At 25.1% G+C, this 22,085-nt stretch overlaps 1 long non-coding RNA gene across 7 annotated transcripts; it reads left to right on the top strand.

Moving 5' to 3' along the window:
* Nucleotides 1-7,105: 7,105 nt before the first annotated feature.
* Nucleotides 7,106-10,560, top strand: LOC127287804 (uncharacterized). Of its 7 annotated transcripts, none has more exons than XR_007843932.1 (4): nucleotides 7,857-7,952; nucleotides 8,390-8,430; nucleotides 8,643-8,731; nucleotides 9,446-10,560. It is a non-coding gene; the product is annotated as an uncharacterized LOC127287804 (long non-coding RNA). The 7 variants fall into 7 exon arrangements; XR_007843931.1 differs by lacking the exon at nucleotides 7,857-7,952 and adding an exon at nucleotides 7,959-8,125; XR_007843934.1 differs by lacking the exons at nucleotides 7,857-7,952; nucleotides 8,390-8,430 and adding an exon at nucleotides 7,106-7,440.
* Nucleotides 10,561-22,085: the final 11,525 nt, after the last annotated feature.

Below are 22,085 nucleotides of genomic sequence, written 5' to 3'. Positions count from 1 at the left end.
GTAATAGTAGTACTATACTACTAGTATACTAGTAATAGTAGTACTATACTACTAGTAGTACTATACTACTAGTATACTAGTAATGGTAGTACTATACTACTAGTATACTAGTAATAGTAGTATAGTACTACTAGTATGGATATCCTAATAGTGTAATACTACTATTACTAGATTTGGTAGTTTAGTGATACTAATAGTAGTATAATAGTACTATGTGTAGTACTTTTATTATATTTATACTAGTAGTTTAGTAGTACTAGTATATTATTTATATAGTACTACTAGTACTGACGCAGTGTTCGCGCCAATAGTCAAATTTTGATAAGGAAAGGCAATTTTAAAACAATCTGATAACTTTTCTTCTTTTTTATTCTCCTATATAATATCCATTATAATTTATTTATTTATTTATTTATTACATAAATTACGCAATATAAAAATGCGTTTCTTCTAAAAAGTACTGTAGTAAAAAAATATTTACAACAGAATTCAGTAAAAACAAAAAAAGTAAAGCACTACATGGTAAAATTTATTATATATATATAACATATAAACGTTCAATTTGGTTAAAAGATGTTATTAAAATAAAAATAAAAATGAGAGGGCAATTGAATGAATTGAATTATTAAATAATTTTATATATATATATATATATATATATATGTTAAATAAATGACGTGTGAGTATTTATTTCTCAAATTACATTATATTCCTCGAGGGAAAGAAGTTATACTTAACGTCATAAAAATATATATAAATAAAAGGGAATAACTCGTTATTGAACTTAACACCTGTTTCCAATTTGTTAGTTTCCATATTTACAATATATGTATATATATACATATATACCAATATACGAAATGTCGTATCAATTTTGATAATGTTGCACGAAAATTATATTTTTTTCTATGTCAATAAAGACATTATGGTTCTCATAAATTCAATTTATTAATAAAAATGTTTATTTTTTAGAATTTCTTATATAATGTTAAATAAGTATTTTATAAATGTAAAAATTAGGTTAGTTTAATGATTTTTGTATACAACTAGTGTAGTACTACTATTATGCTACTAATATAGTACTACTAGTACTAGTAAACTACTAATTTAGTACTTCTAGTATTAATATACTAGTAGTATAATAATACTAATATGCTAGAAGTATTGTGCTACTAGTACTAATATACTAGTAGTATAGTACTCCCAGTACTATTATACTAGTAGTATAGTACTCCTAGGACTAGTATACTACTAATAAAGTACTACTAGTACTAATATACTAGTAGTGTACTACAATTAATATTAGTATACTAGTAGTATAGTACTTGTAGTATTAGTATACTAGTAGTATACTACTACTAGTACTAGTACAATAGTAGTATAGTACTACTAGTACTAGTGTTATAATATTTTATGTACTAGTAATATAGTAGTACTAACAGGCTACTATTTTACTACTAGTATACTACTATTATAGTACTACTTGTAGTATTAATATACTAGTAGTTAATACAATTTCGAATTGTTATTGTAACTAAAAATTTTTGGCAACTACAAACCATATTTGTTCGTTTTATATTAACAATCCAACTGTTAATGTAACAATTTTTTTTTCTCCATCATATAATCATATTTTTTTGGAATTAATTTAAAAATTTCAGCTAGGATGTTAAAAGAACATTAAAATTTAAACTATCTCCTACTACAATTTGTGGTTTCCCTTTTTTTGAATGTCGACAAAATTTACAATCTATTAAATTTGTGGCTATGTGGGCGACTTTATAGTCAAATTTTGCAAATGACTTTTATTTTCACAAGGAAAATTATGTTTTTAATTTCAATAAAACTTTTTTGCAAAAAGCAAAAGATATACGTTAATAATTTTTTTTTTTTTTTGAAATATTAGTTAAATTATTTTCAATACAAATTCTCCAATTATATTCTATAAATTTCGAATATATTCGAATGTAGATAATGATTTTTAAAAAAAGTATTTTATATGAAAAATAAAAATTTTACACTCCCTTGGTTGTGATTCTCATCTTTTTTTGTTGTTTTTTTTTTTGCGGAATATATTTTTGTCGAGGGTATATATATATATGATTCTTCAAGTCCAAGAGACCAAAACGATGCAGCTGGTCTCACAGAGTTCTAAAAATTAAATTTAAATGACGAAGATTGGGAACATCCCCAACGAGTCAACGAGTAGAGGTGGTGGTCTTACAAGAAACATCAGCTGTTCGAATATTATTATCGTTCAACTCGCCACTGCAGACATTCACCCGACATTCACTGAATTGAACCCCCCCCCCCCTCTCTCTAACTCCTGTTAGAAGATAGACATATGTTCCTTTAAATTTTATTATATAGAAGGACTTGGTGCAAGAAACTCCTTCATATATATATATATACCTATAAGCTAATTCTATTTTCACTTTGTAGAATTTATGTTCAATAAAATCATGTTGCAGAAATCTTTTCTTGGGGGGGGGGGGGTTGAAATTTTTTAAATTTTATAGTTATTTAAAGAATATTTTAATTATTTATTTATTAAGAAAGAATTTTAATTTTTAAATTTCAGTTCCCTTATTATTAAGATATTTCAATAATTTATTTCATTTTCAATAAACATTTAGAGAAAATTTTTTTTTGTTCTTTTTTCAACTTAAATTTTTGTAAGGCGCGCAAAAAAAAAAATTAAATTAAATTAACACAAGTCTCATTTGGCCAAATATATAGTTTAATTGGTATATCAAATAAATTTGTATTTGATTCAAATAAATATTTATTTGATTTAAATAAAAAATTTTATTTACTGCGAATAAATTAGACTAGTAAGCTGTGAGACAAATGTATATACATTTATTTAATTCAAATATATTATATATTTGATTCAAAATAAAACATTTCTCTGGATGTATTTTAAATTATGTTTGTATCAAATAAAATATTTATTTGATCTAAATAAACGTTTGGTTTATTTAAATAAATTGTTGAAAGGAATAAATTTAGATAAAATAAGAAATATAAAAAAAAAAATTTCTAGCCTTAAAACTTTATTAAAATTCCTCACATCTAATTGATGGATGAAGAAATAAGATGAATTTTTGGTAATTAAAATTGAATTTATATTTAGATGAATTGTGTGAACAATGAAAACAATTATAAAATAAGAAATCAGGTTGAAAAGAAGAATCGTGAGTCTGGAATATATATATATACGTGCAGCACCGGTAGTTATGAGCCACACTATAGCCTTTACTGTGTATAGTGAATATTGGATATCATCATCCACACATTGGTATAGGCGACCCCATAGGTTTGTGGCACGCGCTGCCAGCTGCCCCACAGCTGTCTTCTTGTGTCCCCCCCATACGAGCGATTCTTTACCCGACCATGGTGCATTTGCCCCGTACATATACAATGTCCCGCTCGACTCGTCTCTTTAGCGCACGTGTATTTTATATATATATATATATAGGCAGTGAACTTTAGAGACTATGCCCAGAGCAACTATATATTTAATTTTATTCCTGATATTAAAATTTTATATACTTTTTTTGGGGAATCCCCTTTTTTGTACGAAAAAAAAATAAATAAATTCGAGATTCATTTTCAAAAAAATGTGTAAAAAGATAACATAATTTTAAATTAGTTTTTTTCTGCTGTGTATTTTGAAGCAATTTTATTCTAAGGGAACTAAATTTTTAAATTTCAAACATAACCTTAAATAAGTTTTTTTTATGCTTTATATTGGAGCAATTTTATTCTAAGGAAACTAAATTTTTAAATTCCAAACATAACATAACCTTAAATTGATATAGTTTTTTTGCTGTAAATTGAAGCAACTTTATTCTAAGGGAACTAAATTTTTAAATTCCAAACATAACCTAACCTTAAATTATTAGTTTTCTTCTACTATACACCCAGAGAAAAGATTTCTTTGATTCAAAGAAATCAATTTCTTCGACTGGATTTTTCTTTCCTTCAAAATAAAATTTTCTTTGAAACAAAACAATTTTAGTTTCAAAGAAAATTTCTTTAATTCAAAGAAATTTTCTTTGAACGAAAGAAATTTGTACGCATTAAATCAAAGAAATTCTAACATTGATATATAGCGTCAAAGAAACATTTATTTGAATTTAATAAAAAATTTCTTTGAAACCAAGATAATTTTCTTTGAATCAAAGTTAATTTGTTTTGAAACAAATAAATTTTCTTTGTATCAAAGAAAAATTTGTCAAAGAAATTGCGATTTCTTTGAATTATAGAAATCTTTTTTTTTTTTGGTGTATATTGGAGCAACTATTTTCTTTTAAAATTATTTTTAAAAAAATTAGTTGCTTACTTTAATTTTTTTTTTTTTAAATCTAATTTTTAGTTTTTAGCAACCAAGTTACACGTGTCCTTTATTATTGTTAAAGAATAACATATATAATTCCCAATCAAAATTGGAATTCTAGAACGTGGCCTTTGAAAAAATTTTATATTTCTAGAAAAAAAAAAGAAAAATTTTTCCATAAAATGAGGTCACATAAGATAAGAATAATAATTTCTGAAAAATCGATGTTCACCATAGATCATTTTGCAATTTAAAAGAAATACAAGGCAAAACTGAAAGAATCAATAATAAAGTATTATAGACCATTTATTTTTTCCTTATATATATATACTTACTTCTTACTATTTTATTTTTATGTATATAAATTTTTTTTTTGTACAAAATAAAATTTTTCTACATACAAAAAATGGAATAAAAATACATTAAAATATTAAAAAAACAAAATGAAATAAATTATCACTTTCTGTGTAGATTAAAAAAATTTATTTGATTCAAAGAAATTATCTTTGATACAAAAAAAAATTATCTTCGTTTCAAAAAATTTTTTTATTTAATTCAAATAAATGTTACTTTGACCCTAAATATCAATGTTAGAATTTCTTTGATTTAATGCACAAATTTCTTTGATTCAAAGAAATTAAGAAAAACTAGAAACTTTTTTCTTTCAATGAAAATTTTATTTTCAATGAAAGAAAGTAAGTCAAAGAAATTAGTTTCTTTAAATCAAAGAAATTTTTTTCTCTGTATATGTCTCATATATTAAAAGAGACCATTTGGTAAAACAAATTATATATACGAGATTTACAAATTTTTTTATATTTTCTCACTTTCATAAATAAAACAACTGAATGAGCTCGTGTCTCATGTGTTGCATTTCTTTTTTACCCATAAAAGGGTTTTGCATTTGCGGTTTCTCATCCGGCTTGTTCGACGTGAATTCACAGGAAATAGTCCTGAAGTGTCCTAGAGGATATAGGGCTATTAAATTTCGAATGAGAAAAAAGTGGGGATGACGAGAGATCTCAGATCAAAAAGAGTATAGGAAGGAAACAGAGGCAATGAGCAGAGAGAGAGAGATAGAGAGACGGATAAAATATAGGTGGAAAAAAGGAAAAAAAAAAAAAAAGTTGGGGACAAATCTGCTGCATGGAAATAAAAGCGAAGTGCATCGCCTCAAGGACCGGAAATCCCAGGACATTCAACTCAAAAATTTCGTATATATTTAGATTTAAAGGGACTTAATATCTGATATCTTAATGTATATAATTTGGAAACCACCCCTTCGGGTGTTAATGTCAATTTTAGAATATAAAAGTTACCTAAATTAAAGAGTGAATTCCAAAACAATTTTTTTTAACACAATAATTTTTTTCTATTTTCCTAAATAGAGATTTTTATTAAAAAAAAATTAATTTTTAATTTAAAACATTTTTCGAGTATTATAATTTAAAAATTTTTTTTCGAAGTTTTTAAAATTTGATTGAAATTTAGAAATTTACATTTTTTTTGAAATTTTTTATACTTGTATTTTAATTTTAAAGAATACCAATATTGAAAAATTTGAATATTAATTTGCGAACACTCGGAAATTAGCACTTCAGGAATCTGAGTGGTCGCAATTTTTTGACTGCTCGCATTTTTCGGTTTGAACTGCTTAAACTCATTTATAGGGTGGGGGGAATGTAATTTTAATTGTTTAACTGGAAATTGCGAACACTCGGAAAATTAGCACTTCTAGAATCTGAGGGGTCGCAATTTTTCGACTGTTCGCATTTTCCGGTTAGACCTGCTTAAACTCATTTTCAGAGTGGGGGGAATGTACATATACATACATTTTGCGACGAAAAGAATAACAGACACAATAACAGTTTCAGTGCGGCAACCTTCTCAAAATAGCCAAGCTCGACCCTCCAATCTCTTCCCAAAAATAAATCAGTTACATATTTCTCTGGGATTCATTATCCGATTGGCTAGATTCGACTGCAAATTTTCCAAATCTATTCAAAGTTTGTCCAATTATTTGTTATTATTAAGTCTCTTAACATAATTCTATTTCTTAATCACACACAATATTTATAAACAATAAAAAAATATTTTTCTACATTTAAATATTTAAAAAAATTTTTAAAGTTAATAAACCAAATTTTTTGTTTATATTAAAAATAATTTTATTCCAAAATGTCTATTTGAATAAAAATTCTTTTTTTTCACATCCAATATATATATATAAGAAATGCGACTAGTTTTTTTAATGAAATTTTTATACTTTAGTCCAACTAGGTCTGATTATTTTACATTTGTATTTGAACAATTGTTTTATAGGATTACACAAGTGTGTTTGTGAGTCACGCAATAAAGATAAGTTATATATATATATATATATACTTTAAATACGTAAATAGAAAAAAAAAAAATTCATTTGCTTTCAATTTCTAAATGAAAATAGGGGAATCACATGAAAAGTGGCGCCATCTGCAAGAATTGTTTGAATTTTAAATTCAAATTAATAATTACTGTTTTCTTTTTTTAAAAAGAATAAATATAAATATACAAATTTTAGAGAAAAAAATATTAATAAACAATTTTATTTTTTTTTACGAGGATAAAGAAACCAATGCGGTTTTTTCTGAGTTTGTGGTGCCATCTACAAATTTTCATAAGAACCACGAAGTAGTATAAGGAGACATATCGGCTGTATATAAAAGATGGCCCCGTTTTCTGTATTCACGGTCATGGAGAATAGACTACGACCAATGTAGTGCATAAGAAAACGGCTAATTTTCGTCGGAAGCTGTTAGTTCCGAAACTACTCGCGCGCCGCGTTGAAAACAGATAGAAACCATAAGTTCTAAAATTCACATGTGATTCTTGGTTAACAGCATACATCGTGATATATGGTTTTCCGGCAGAAGCACATTTTATTCAAAATATTTATTGTTCTGACAGTTGGCTGTGCCTCAAGTCATTAATAAGAAGAAGAAGATTCAAAATATTAACCCTAAAATATAAAATTATAAATATTAGTACACAATCTGTCGGTAAATGTAATGAAGGTTAATTTGAAAAACGTCAAGGAGATGGAGCTCCATTTCTGATTTGTGGTCATAAATGTCATAATATTGTAAATATTATGTACTTGATTCTTGATATATTTGTAGACAATTAATTCATAATTACTTCATAATAAGTGTTTTATACGTGTACAATGCATACAGTTGTTGAGTTACCATATATACGTATATTACCATCAGCGGGAGCAGTGATACGCGCTTTAAACAGTAGATGGCGTTGAAAATTACTTTGTGAATGAATTTCTAAAATTAAACTTTAGAGTGTCAAATGTGTAAGTGAATATAAGTTCCTAATAATTTTTTTTTTTTTATTTGTACAAATGAAAAAAGTTGTTTTAATAAATCGATCTATTTTTTTAAAACTTATATTCACTTACACATTTGACACTCAAGGGTTTAATTTTAGAAATTCATTCACAAAGTAATCTTCAACGCCATCTAGTGTTTAAAGCGCGTATCACAGCTGCCGCTGATGGTAATATACATATATGGTAACTCAACAACTGTATGCACTGTACACTTAAAACACATATTATGAAGTAATTATATCTTAATTTATTCTTATTATTGCATAAATAAGCACTCTAAATGTCTATTAACCATTCCTAATAGTTATTTACAACATATTTCATCGATTAACGACAATATTTTACCGAAACGTAACCCAATTCGGTTACAACTCGGTTTACCCAATCCGCCAGGGAGAAAATTTGTGATTAATTATTATTATTATTATTATTATTGTATATTAGTGATTTATTTTTTATTTGTTTAACATTTTAATTTGAAATTGTTTACTATTATATGTTTACAGTTTTTAAAGTTCATATTGTTGTTTGTTTTTTTATGAACATTTACTTTTAAATGCAAATAATGTTTAATTAATTGTTGCTAATTAGTGCTTAATTAATTATTTATTAAACGCATTTGTTTATTTAATTACTTAATTTACCCTTTTATTATTTAATATTTTTAGAATGCGCTGTGCAAATAAATTTTCCAAGTTTACATTTTGAGGTTAGTTTTAATTTCTTTTTTTTTAAACGCATAGACTTCAATGACATTAAAGTAATTTATTTATTTATTTAAAAAGTGTAATATTTAATTTAATATATTTCATTTTTAATTAATTTATTTCAAATCTCGCAAAAAGTATACAAGTTAATTTGTTTTTTAAAAAGTGTAAACAAAACTTGTGAATGTGAAATAATTTTACAATTTGTTGACAGTTGCCGGCCGAAAAATAAAGAAAAGAATGAAAATATTAAAGCAGTGCAGATTTCAAATTGATAAATTAACAAAAGCAAAACGACTATTGGTAAATGTAGAACTTTTTTTCCTAACCTGTTTATTAATTTTTTTGTAACTGTACCAATTATTAAAATATTTTTTACATTTTAACCTCAAAACGCCCAACATATATTAAATGCAATTGTGTACACATGTTCTGAATTTTTAAATGACTTAAAACATTTTTTAATTTTATTATTTTGTGTATTTCAAAATTATTTTAATAATAATTACAATAATAAATTTAGAACTTCTTTCAGGAAAAGATTATTTAAATTATCGTTATTTTGTGTCTATTTCGCTAGTTTACTGGCAAAATAAGAGTGACAAATTATTTAGTCAGTTTAGGGATTTCTCATCTATTAAAAAATGTAATTTTACGGCATTTTTTATTGCCTACGCTGACTGTTTAGTGAAAAGCATTTTCATCAGAAAACATTTTGATCCATTTTTTAATTACATTGTTCCTATAACCATTAATTACTAATTTAATTCTTTTTAAAATTTTAATCAAAATATTCGTATAATCATTGTGCTGTGTAATCTTAAATTGTACAAATTGTAATTAAAACAATTTTTTGCCTAAAGAAAAATTTTTATCATAATTTTATATAACTATAATGGAATTTATAAGTATATTATAACATTATATAAACATAATTTCGTTCAAATATAAATAAAAACAAAACGAAATTTTTTAAATGATTACTTGTTCTAAATTTTTATTTTTTGTCATTTTCAGGATTGTTACACTTTCTGGAAACCTGGAGAATCTGGAAAAGTGAGGCAGTTTACTTTCAGGTGTATTTTGTGCAAGAATTTGCACTGAAATCGTTTGCCTAAGAAAAATTAAATTTTTTTGAGAATTTTTTATCTTAGGGGTTGACTAAAGGGACATAATAGGGGTCTTCCTCTACTCATATTTGGCTGTCAATTTTTTCTACACTTTCAGGTGTATTTTGGAAAAGAATTTGCACTGAAATCGTCTGCCTAACAAAAATTGAATTCTTTTGGGAACTTTTATATTGGTTATGGTTGACTTATAGGTGGTAATAATGGTCTTCCTCTACTCGTATTTGGCTGTCAATTTTTTTATACACTTTTAGGTGTATTTTGTGCAAGAATTTGCACTGAAATCGTCTGCCTAAGAAAAATTAAATTTTTTTTGAGAATTTTTTATCTTAGGGGTTGACTAAAGAGACGTAATAGGGGTCTTCCCCTACTCGTATCTGGATGTCAATTTTTTTTTTACACTTCTAGGTGTTTTTTGTGCAACACTTGTGTTTAGTTCAAGCAAGTCTAACCAGAAAATGCGAGCACTCAGAAACCAGAAATCATGGTTTTCGAATGCTCGCATTTTCTGGTTAGACTTGCTGAAACTGAGCATTTTAAGTGTCTAACTTTTAAACTTTGAGGAAAAAGAATCCATCTCAAATTAGAGCTGGGTTCGTAATCGCAGTGAACGTAGTTGCGTAGTTGTTAAGCTTAAGCTCGTATCATATGTCAAGATGGCGAAAATCAATTTCGAATAATATATAATAATAATAATTATTATTATGAGAAATAAATACTATTTTCATCTCTTGTACTCTTAGGGGCCATCCATAAATAACGTTGCATTATTTTTCACCATTTTCGACTCCCCCCCCCTCCCCATGTTGCACATTTTGCATACATTAGTGCCATTTTTTCTATTGAATGTTGCAAATTCTGGACCCCCCATCCCTTCAAGCGCAACGTAATTTATGGATGGCCCCTCTTGTGTTTTACCATGTCAATGTCTGTTTTATTCAAATATTTTTTAAGGTTATGTATGTTTTATTTTCTTGTTGCAATAAATATACAAATTAAACTGAAGAAAAGGTGAAAAAAATAATATAATCATTACATCAAGTAATTAATAAAAAAAAACAGAATTTTAATTTATGAATTTTAAATTATTATATTAAACAATAATTTAATTTTTCTTTTTTCGATACTTATGAAATAAGAGGTAGAGATAGCATTATTTTTCTATTCCCTTGTTTTTAGATAGGACATATCGCTCGTTTAATTTAATATTTTATAAATTTTTATTTTTTTTTCATAATTTACATTTATATTCAGAGGGTTACTGTTTTAGTGTTGCTTACACATTTGCAGTTTATTGTACGCACACGCTGAAAATATCTTGCCCCTATAATCAGACAAACGAGCCTTTCTCGTGGAAAACACGATCGATGAGACGTGTACAGACAATAAATGCAGGCAACTCGAAAAAATATATACCATAGACGTTGGCGTTTCTATACATCAATTTTTAGTAAGAAAAAAAAATTCTATCATTATAATTTTTATTAGAAATTTATTACGTTGCAATAAAAAAAGTTACATATTGTAAATTTTAATCATCAATTTTTTTTTTACGAGATTTTTTTAACCGAGAAAAAATTTTATACAATGAAAATAATATTTTAATTTATATATATTTCCAAACATTTTATTTCCAAATTAAATGAATTTTATTTTATATGAAATGAAATTTAAATGTAATGTGAAATTTAAATTAAAATGCGGTTTAATTACGGTTAATTTAAACATAATTTTCAATATGCTTTTGCATTATAAGTATTCTATTTGAATAAGGAGTAAGGGCAATTAGGAAATGTAATCCAAATAAGACTATTCAAATTTGAGCTTTCCACGTGTTACACAGCTAACAAGTCTTATTTAGCTTAAGGGGTGCAACTTCAACCGCAAATTCTGGCACGACCCACGCATATTTTGCAAGAATATATATATATATATATATATATATATATATATATATATATAGAGAGAGAGAGAGAGAGAGAGAGAGAGAGAGAGAGAGAGAGAGAGAGAGAGTGAGAGAGGGGTGGTCCAATTATGTGCTAAATACATTTAAGCCTTCGCATAATTGATGTGATTTGTTGTATGTATCTAAACATAAGATAAAACGCCTCTTCTTTTTTTTACTTATAGGTTTCGATTCGATTTGAACTTGGAATTTGGAACTTGGATTACCAAGTTCCAACCTTACCTACTGATGGTAAAACAGTTTTCTGAAAAAATGAAAATTTCAAAAATTACCGACATAGAAATCTACCTTACCGACTGATGGTAAAAATTCCTAGAATTTCCTTAAAAAAATAATTTACCAGCAATCGGTAAGGTAGATTTCTGTGTCGGTAATTTTTACATTTTCATGTTTCAAAAAAATATCAGACGGTTAAGTTAAGTCGTTATCCGTTGCAAAGATGGTGGGACATAAGGCTGATCATTAAACTAATCGGGAATTAACTACTTAATCGAAGTTGGTGGACTTTTTTGAAAGAAGAAAAATAATGGGTAACATAACGTAAATAAAAAAACAAGTTACAGTGTTTCGGTTTTGTACAACGCTTCTTCTAATGGTTAACTTAAGCAAACTTTACAAGGGTCACTCTAATATGTATAGACAAAATAAAGCGGTGGATATATATATACAAGCAAGAGAAAATCTCGAATGTCGCAGTAATGAAACTTCCTGTTCATATTCCCTTTCAACATTCATGAAAATAAATTTTCTAATATTTCCCAGTCTTGGAACTAAATTTAAATTTATTCCCTAAACATATAATATTTAAATTTATTATTTAAATATATATACAAATAATGTTTATCCATGTGTTATAATTTTAATACATTAGAATGCTTTCACCCCTATTTCGGTGATAATAAAGTTAGATAAATCAGAAATAATATACAACAGGGTGTGCTCGCTTTAGGGTGTAATAATATTCGAAAATTGTGGTCATTTAGTGAACATTATATTGAGTCGTTAAATTAATTTGTTCCTTAACGAGGGACAATCACGTTATTTCAATTATAATGTGTTATTATTTTTCTTACCATTATTGTTTTCAACAATAAAATTTTTTTCGATGTCCTCTCACTATATATTATGTTTTAATAATATGTTTCGGCATGAAAAAAAAATGAGAAATCAATCGTAAGATAAGAGATATTTGAACGCAAACCTTTTTTGACGATAAAAAATATATGTGTTGATAGCTTGCCATTTTCTTCAGTGGGGGGGTTTTTTTTTTTATCGTCTTATAAATAATAGAATAGGTTTCTTCGAAAAAAAAACTGCGAACCTTTTTTTTTGTCACATTTTCACGAAATACCTGTGAAGATAAACTATTCCCTATAAAAGTTGTATACGCGCATCAAAATTTCATATACAATACTTTTGTCATCCATTTATTTTCGTATTAAAAGAAAAGAATGTTTTTTTTATTCTTAATAAAGAGAACAAATTATTTCTTCATATACAATTTATTTAATTTAAATAAAAATAAATATTTATATGATAATCGATTATTTGAATGAAATAAATTTCTTTTACAAATATACGGAGTGAATTTATCATATTTTAAAATAAAAAACGTGAGAACCTAAAGTTAAATGCGTCAACTTGTCATATATAGCAATATTGAACCTTTTTTACCCTCTCTCTATATATATATATATATATATAAGACTTTAACCCATTTAGGGAAAATTGATTGATTCGACAAAGTTTTTATAAAACCAGAGCCCAAATGCAATCTATCAATCGATTTTATTAAATGATTAAAAGAGAGAACGTGAGGCAAATTGAAAGAAAGGGGATACAGTGGTATATATAAATTTTGTCGATTTGAGTATAATATATGTCTTCTGTACACCTGTCACGTGACACATCATTCGGTGAAGAAGTGAAAATATTCTGCTAAAAAGCGTGACATAGTTTAATATATATATTGGTCCTGGGATTTTTCTCCCCTCTCAGTGTATATCCAAATTGAATGAAATTGATTGGAATGGTCTCAATGCTCCAAATCATTCAAATTAGAGTCATTCAATTTTATTATACACTCAACGCGATAAACATTCTTTCAATATATATGAATTTTTTAAAATATTTTAAAATATTGTATAAAAATAGTTTTTATACTCAATTTTTATTGGTAAAAATACAAATCTTTAAAATACTTTAAATTAGTGATTTTTACTTTTTAAATAAGAGCGCCCATTTTTCAACCAATGAGAGAGTTATAGCTGTTAGTTCCGAAACTTCTCGGGCGCCGAGTTGAAAACAGATAGATACCATACATTGCGATAATTTCTTTCGTAACATTAATATAATTATAACTTGAATTTAATATTTATTAGTTCCTTAAATGCTTAGGCGAAATATGTTTTCTCCAAAGAAACATAAGTACACATACACTTCACGTAAGTCAAATATCAATTACATTAAAGTTGAATAAAATATGTAAATTTGCCTAAAGATAAAAAAAAATTACAAATTTATAAAAAAAAATCAACATTTTTCAATCATAAAAAAAATTTATTTGCTTCAATAGATTGAAAAGAAAAAAATTTTACTCTATTATTTTTTTACCTTAAAACAACACGTATTAACTTCAAAAAAAACCTACCAATTGAACCTAAATTGCAATAAACTAAGAATAATGAATTTTATTCCATTTTTTAGAATAGAATGTTTTCCTGGAAAATGAAAAAATTCTTAAAAAATTCAAATAAAATTAATCAGCATGTCTCTATTATTTTTTTACCTTAAAACAACACGTATTACCTTCAAAAAAAACCTACCAATTGAACCTAAATTGCAATAAACTAAGAATAATTAATTTTATTCCATTTTTTAGAATAGAATGTTTTCCTGGAAAATGCAAAAATTCTTAAAAAAAAATTCAAAAAAAATTAATCAGCATGTCTCTATTATTTTTTTACCTTTTGTACCTTTAAAATACCTTCAAAAAAACATACCAATTGAACCTAAATTGCAATAAACTAAGAATAATGAATTTTATTTCATTTTTTACAATAGAATGTTTTCCTGGAAAATGCAAAAATTCTTAAAAAATTTAAATAAAATTAATCAGCATGTCTCTATTATTTTTTTACCTTAAAACAACACGTATTACCTTCAAAAAAAACCTACCAATTGAACCTAAATTGCAGTAGACTAAGAATAATCAATTTTATTCCATTTTTTAGAATAGAATGTTTTCCTGGAAAATGCAAAAATTCTTAAAAAAAAATTCAAAAAAAATTAATCAGCATGTCTCTATTATTTTTTTACCTTTTGTACCTTCAAAATACCTTCAAAAAAACCTACCAATTGAACCTAAATTGCAATAAACTATGAATAATCAATTTTATTCCATTTTTTAGAATAGAATGTTTTCCTGGAAAATGCAAAAATTCTTAAAAAATTCAAATAAAATTAATCAGCATGTCTCTCTTATTTTTTTACCTTTTGTACCTTCAAAATACCTTCAAAAAAACCTACCAATTGAACCTAAATTGCAGTAGACTAAGAATAATCAATTTTATTCCATTTTTTAGAATAGAATGTTTTCCTGGAATATGCAAAAATTCTTAAAAAATTCAAATAAAATTAATCAGCATGTCTCTATTATTTTTTTACCCTTTGTACCTTCAAAATACCTTCAAAAAAACATACCAATTGAACCTAAATTGCAGTAGACTAAGAATAATCAATTTTATTCCATTTTTTAGAATAGAATGTTTTCCTGGAAAATGCAAAAATTCTAAAAAAATTCAAATAAAATTAATCAGCATGTCTCTATTATTTTTTTACCTTTTGTACCTTTAAAATACCTTAAAAAAAACATACCAAGTGAACCTAAATTGCAATAAACTAAGAATAATCAATTTTATTCCATTTTTTACAATAGAATGTTTTCCTGGAAAATGCAAAAATTCTTAAAAAAATTCAAATAAAATTAATCAGCATGTCTCTATTATTTTTTTACCTTTTGTACCTTTAAAATACCTTCAAAAAAACCTACCAATTGAACCTAAATTGCAATAAACTATGAATAATCAATTTTATTCCATTTTTTAGAATAGAATGTTTTCCTGGAAAATGCAAAAATTCTTAAAAAATTCAAATAAAATTAATCAGCATGTCTCTATTATTTTTTTACCTTTTGTACCTTCAAAAAACCTTCAAAAAAAACTACCAATTGAACCTAAATTGCAGTAGACTAAGAATAATCAATTTTATTCCATTTTTTAGAATAGAATGTTTTCCTGGAAAATGCAAAAATTCTTAAAAAAATTCAAATAAAATTAATCAGCATGTCTCTATTATTTTTTTACCTTTTGTACCTTCAAAATACCTTCAAAAAAACCTACCAATTGAACCTAAATTGCAATAAACTATGAATAATCAATTTTATTCCATTTTTTAGAATAGAATGTTTTCCTGGAAAATGCAAAAATTCTTAAAAAATTCAAATAAAATTAATCAGCATGTCTCTCTTATTTTTTTACCTTTTGTACCTTCAAAATACCTTCAAAAAAACCTACCAATTGAACCTAAATTGCAGTAGACTAAGAATAATCAATTTTATTCCATTTTTTACAATAGAATGTTTTCCTGGAAAATGCAAAAATTCTTAAAAAATTCAAATAAAATTAATCAGCATGTCTCTATTATTTTTTTACCTTTTGTACCTTCAAAATACCTTCAAAAAAACCTACCAATTGAACCTAAATTGCAATAAACTATGAATAATCAATTTTATTCCATTTTTTAGAATAGAATGTTTTCCTGGAAAATGCAAAAATTCTTAAAAAATTCAAATAAAATTAATCAGCATGTCTCTATTATTTTTTTACCTTTTGTACCTTCAAAAAACCTTCAAAAAAAACTACCAATTGAACCTAAATTGCAGTAGACTAAGAATAATCAATTTTATTCCATTTTTTAGAATAGAATGTTTTCCTGGAAAATGCAAAAATTCTTAAAAAAATTCAAATAAAATTAATCAGCATGTCTCTATTATTTTTTTACCTTTTGTACCTTCAAAATACCTTCAAAAAAACATACCAATTGAACCTAAATTGCAGTAGACTAAGAATAATCAATTTTATTCCATTTTTTAGAATAGAATGTTTTCCTGGAAAATGCAAAAATTCTTAAAAAATTCAAATAAAATTAATCAGCATGTCTCTATTATTTTTTTACCTTTTGTACCTTCAAAATACCTTCAAAAAAACATACTAATTGAACCTAAATTGCAGTAGACTAAGAATAATCAATTTTATTCCATTTTTTAGAATAGAATGTTTTCCTGGAAAATGCAAAAATTCTTAAAAAATTCAAATAAAATTAATCAGCATGTCTCTATTATTTTTTTACCTTTTGTACCTTTGAAATACCTTCAAAAAAACATACCAAGTGAACCTAAATTGCAATAAACTAAGAATAATCAATTTTATTCCATTTTTTACAATAGAATGTTTTCCTGGAAAATGCAAAAATTCTTAAAAAATTCAAATAAAATTAATCAGCATGTCTCTATTATTTTTTTACCTTTTGTACCTTCAAAATACCTTCAAAAAAACATACTAATTGAACCTTAATTGCAGTAGACTAAGAATAATCAATTTTATTCCATTTTTTAGAATAGAATGTTTTCCTGGAAAATGCAAAAATTCTAAAAAAATTCAAATAAAATTAATCAGCATGTCTCTATTATTTTTTTACCTTTTGTACCTTTAAAATACCTTCAAAAAAACATACCAATTGAACCTAAATTGCAATAAACTAAGAATAATGAATTTTATTCCATTTTTTAGAATAGAATGTTTTCCTGGAAAATGAAAAAATTCTTTAAAAATTCAAATAAAATTAATCAGCATGTCTCTCTTATTTTTTTACCTTTTGTACCTTCAAAATACCTTCAAAAAAACCTACCAATTGAACCTAAATGGCAATAAACTAAGAATAATGAATTTTATTCCATTTTTTAGAATAGAATGTTTTCCTGGAAAATGCAAAAATTCTTAAAAAATTCAAATAAAATTAATCAGCATGTCTCTATTATTTTTTTACCTTTTGTACCTTCAAAATACCTTCAAAAAAACCTACCAATTGAACCTAAATGGCAATAAACTAAGAATAATGAATTTTATTCCATTTTTTAGAATAGAATGTTTTCCTGGAAAATGAAAAAATTCTTAAAAAATTCAAATAAAATTAATCAGCATGTCTCTATTATTTTTTTACCTTTTGTACCTTCAAAATACCTTCAAAAAAACCTACCAATGGAACCTAAATTGCAGTAGACTAAGAATAATCAATTTTATTCCATTTTTTACAATAGAATGTTTTCCTGGAAAATGCAAAAATTCTTAAAAAATTCAAATAAAATTAATCAGCATGTCTCTATTATTTTTTTACCTTTTGTACCTTCAAAATACCTTCAAAAAAACCTACCAATTGAACCTAAATGGCAATAAACTAAGAATAATGAATTTTATTCCATTTTTTAGAATAGAATGTTTTCCTGGAAAATGCAAAAATTCTTAAAAAATTCAAATAAAATTAATCAGCATGTCTCTATTATTTTTTTACCTTTTGTACCCTCAAAATACCTTCAAAAAAACCTACCAATTGAACCTAAATTGCAGTAGACTAAGAATAATGAATTTTATTCCATTTTTTAGAATAGAATGTTTTCCTGGAAAATGCAAAAATTCTTAAAAAAATTCAAATAAAATTAATCAGCATGTCTCTATTTTTTTTACCTTAACAAAACACGTAATAACCTTCAAAAAAACCTACCAATTGAACCTAAATTGCAATAAACTATGAATAATCAATTTTATTCCATTTTTTAGAATAGAATGTTTTCCTGGAAAATGCAAAAATTCTTAAAAAATTCAAATAAAATTAATCAGCATGTCTCTATTATTTTTTTACCTTTTGTACCTTCAAAATACCTTCAAAAAAACCTACCAATTGAACCTAAATTGCAATAAACTAAGAATAATGAATTTTATTCCATTTTTTAGAATAGAATGTTTTCCTGGAAAATGCAAAAATTCTTAAAAAATTCAAATAAAATTAATCAGCATGTCTCTATTATTTTTTTACCTTTTGTACCTTCAAAATACCTTCAAAAAAACCTACCAATTGAACCTAAATTGCAGTAGACTAAGAATAATGAATTTTATTCCATTTTTTAGAATAGAATGTTTTCCTGGAAAATGCAAAAATTCTTAAAAAAATTCAAATAAAATTAATCAGCATGTCTCTATTTTTTTTACCTTAACAAAACACGTAATAACCTTCAAAAAAACCTACCAAATGAACCTAAATTGCAATAAACTATGAATAATCAATTTTATTCCATTTTTTAGAATAGAATGTTTTCCTGGAAAATGCAAAAATTCTTAAAAAATTCAAATAAAATTAATCAGCATGTCTCTATTATTTTTTTACCTTCTGTACCTTCAAAATACCTTCAAAAAAACCTACCAATTGAACCTAAATTGCAATAAACTAAGAATAATGAATTTTATTCCATTTTTTAGAATAGAATGTTTTCCTGGAAAATGCAAAAATTCTTAAAAAATTCAAATAAAATTAATCAGCATGTCTCTATTATTTTTTTACCTTTTGTACCTTCAAAATACCTTCAAAAAAACCTACCAATTGAACCTAAATTGCAGTAGACTAAGAATAATGAATTTTATTCCATTTTTTAGAATAGAATGTTTTCCTGGAAAATGCAAAAATTCTTAAAAAAATTCAAATAAAATTAATCAGCATGTCTCTATTTTTTTTACCTTAACAAAACACGTAATAACCTTCAAAAAAACCTACCAATTGAACCTAAATTGCAATAAACTATGAATAATCAATTTTATTCCATTTTTTAGAATAGAATGTTTTCCTGGAAAATGTAAAAATTCTTAAAAAATTCAAATAAAATTAATCAGCATGTCTCTATTATTTTTTTACCTTTTGTACCTTCAAAATACCTTCAAAAAAACCTACCAATTGAACCTAAATTGCAATAAACTAAGAATAATGAATTTTATTCCATTTTTTAGAATAGAATGTTTTCCTGGAAAATGCAAAAATTCTTAAAAAATTCAAATAAAATTAATCAGCATGTCTCTATTATTTTTTTACCTTTTGTACCCTCAAAATACCTTCAAAAAAACCTACCAATTGAACCTAAATTGCAGTAGACTAAGAATAATGAATTTTATTCCATTTTTTAGAATAGAATGTTTTCCTGGAAAATGCAAAAATTCTTAAAAAAATTCAAATAAAATTAATCAGCATGTCTCTATTTTTTTTACCTTAACAAAACACGTAATAACCTTCAAAAAAACCTATCAATTGAACCTAAATTGCAATAAACTATGAATAATCAATTTTATTCCATTTTTTAGAATAGAATGTTTTCCTGGAAAATGCAAAAATTCTTAAAAAATTCAAATAAAATTAATCAGCATGTCTCTATTATTTTTTTACCTTTTGTACCTTCAAAATACCTTCAAAAAAACCTACCAATTGAACCTAAATTGCAATAAACTAAGAATAATGAATTTTATTCCATTTTTTAGAATAGAATGTTTTCCTGGAAAATGCAAAAATTCTTAAAAAATTCAAATAAAATTAATCAGCATGTCTCTATTATTTTTTTACCTTTTGTACCTTCAAAATACCTTCAAAAAAACCTACCAATTGAACCTAAATTGCAGTAGACTAAGAATAATGAATTTTATTCCATTTTTTAGAATAGAATGTTTTCCTGGAAAATGCAAAAATTCTTAAAAAAATTCAAATAAAATTAATCAGCATGTCTCTATTTTTTTTACCTTAACAAAACACGTAATAACCTTCAAAAAAACCTACCAATTGAACCTAAATTGCAATAAACTATGAATAATCAATTTTATTCCATTTTTTAGAATAGAATGTTTTCCTGGAAAATGCAAAAATTCTTAAAAAATTCAAATAAAATTAATCAGCATGTCTCTATTATTTTTTTACCTTCTGTACCTTCAAAATACCTTCAAAAAAACCTACCAATTGAACCTAAATTGCAATAAACTAAGAATAATGAATTTTATTCCATTTTTTAGAATAGAATGTTTTCCTGGAAAATGCAAAAATTCTTAAAAAATTCAAATAAAATTAATCAGCATGTCTCTATTATTTTTTTACCTTTTGTACCTTCAAAATACCTTCAAAAAAACCTACCAATTGAACCTAAATTGCAGTAGACTAAGAATAATGAATTTTATTCCATTTTTTAGAATAGAATGTTTTCCTGGAAAATGCAAAAATTCTTAAAAAAATTCAAATAAAATTAATCAGCATGTCTCTATTTTTTTTACCTTAACAAAACACGTAATAACCTTCAAAAAAACCTACCAATTGAACCTAAATTGCAATAAACTAAGAATAATGAATTTTATTCCATTTTTTAGAATAGAATGTTTTCCTGGAAAATGCAAAAATTCTTAAAAAATTCAAATAAAATTAATCAGCATGTCTCTATTATTTTTTTACCTTTTGTACCCTCAAAATACCTTCAAAAAAACCTACCAATTGAACCTAAATTGCAGTAGACTAAGAATAATGAATTTTATTCCATTTTTTAGAATAGAATGTTTTCCTGGAAAATGCAAAAATTCTTAAAAAAATTCAAATAAAATTAATCAGCATGTCTCTATTTTTTTTACCTTAACAAAACACGTAATAACCTTCAAAAAAACCTACCAATTGAACCTAAATTGCAATAAACTATGAATAATCAATTTTATTCCATTTTTTAGAATAGAATGTTTTCCTGGAAAATGTAAAAATTCTTAAAAAATTCAAATAAAATTAATCAGCATGTCTCTATTATTTTTTTACCTTTTGTACCTTCAAAATACCTTCAAAAAAACCTACCAATTGAACCTAAATTGCAATAAACTAAGAATAATGAATTTTATTCCATTTTTTAGAATAGAATGTTTTCCTGGAAAATGCAAAAATTCTTAAAAAATTCAAATAAAATTAATCAGCATGTCTCTATTATTTTTTTACCTTTTGTACCCTCAAAATACCTTCAAAAAAACCTACCAATTGAACCTAAATTGCAGTAGACTAAGAATAATGAATTTTATTCCATTTTTTAGAATAGAATGTTTTCCTGGAAAATGCAAAAATTCTTAAAAAAATTCAAATAAAATTAATCAGCATGTCTCTATTTTTTTTACCTTAACAAAACACGTAATAACCTTCAAAAAAACCTACCAATTGAACCTAAATTGCAATAAACTATGAATAATCAATTTTATTCCATTTTTTAGAATAGAATGTTTTCCTGGAAAATGCAAAAATTCTTAAAAAATTCAAATAAAATTAATCAGCATGTCTCTATTATTTTTTTACCTTTTGTACCTTCAAAATACCTTCAAAAAAACCTACCAATTGAACCTAAATTGCAATAAACTAAGAATAATGAATTTTATTCCATTTTTTAGAATAGAATGTTTTCCTG

Source organism: Leptopilina boulardi, unplaced genomic scaffold, assembly GCF_019393585.1.
Source record: "Leptopilina boulardi isolate dan_hultmark-lab unplaced genomic scaffold, ZJU_Lbou_2.1 LbouV2_372, whole genome shotgun sequence".
Taxonomy (NCBI): domain Eukaryota; kingdom Metazoa; phylum Arthropoda; class Insecta; order Hymenoptera; family Figitidae; genus Leptopilina; species Leptopilina boulardi.
This window is presented reverse-complemented; position numbering and strand designations above follow the sequence as displayed.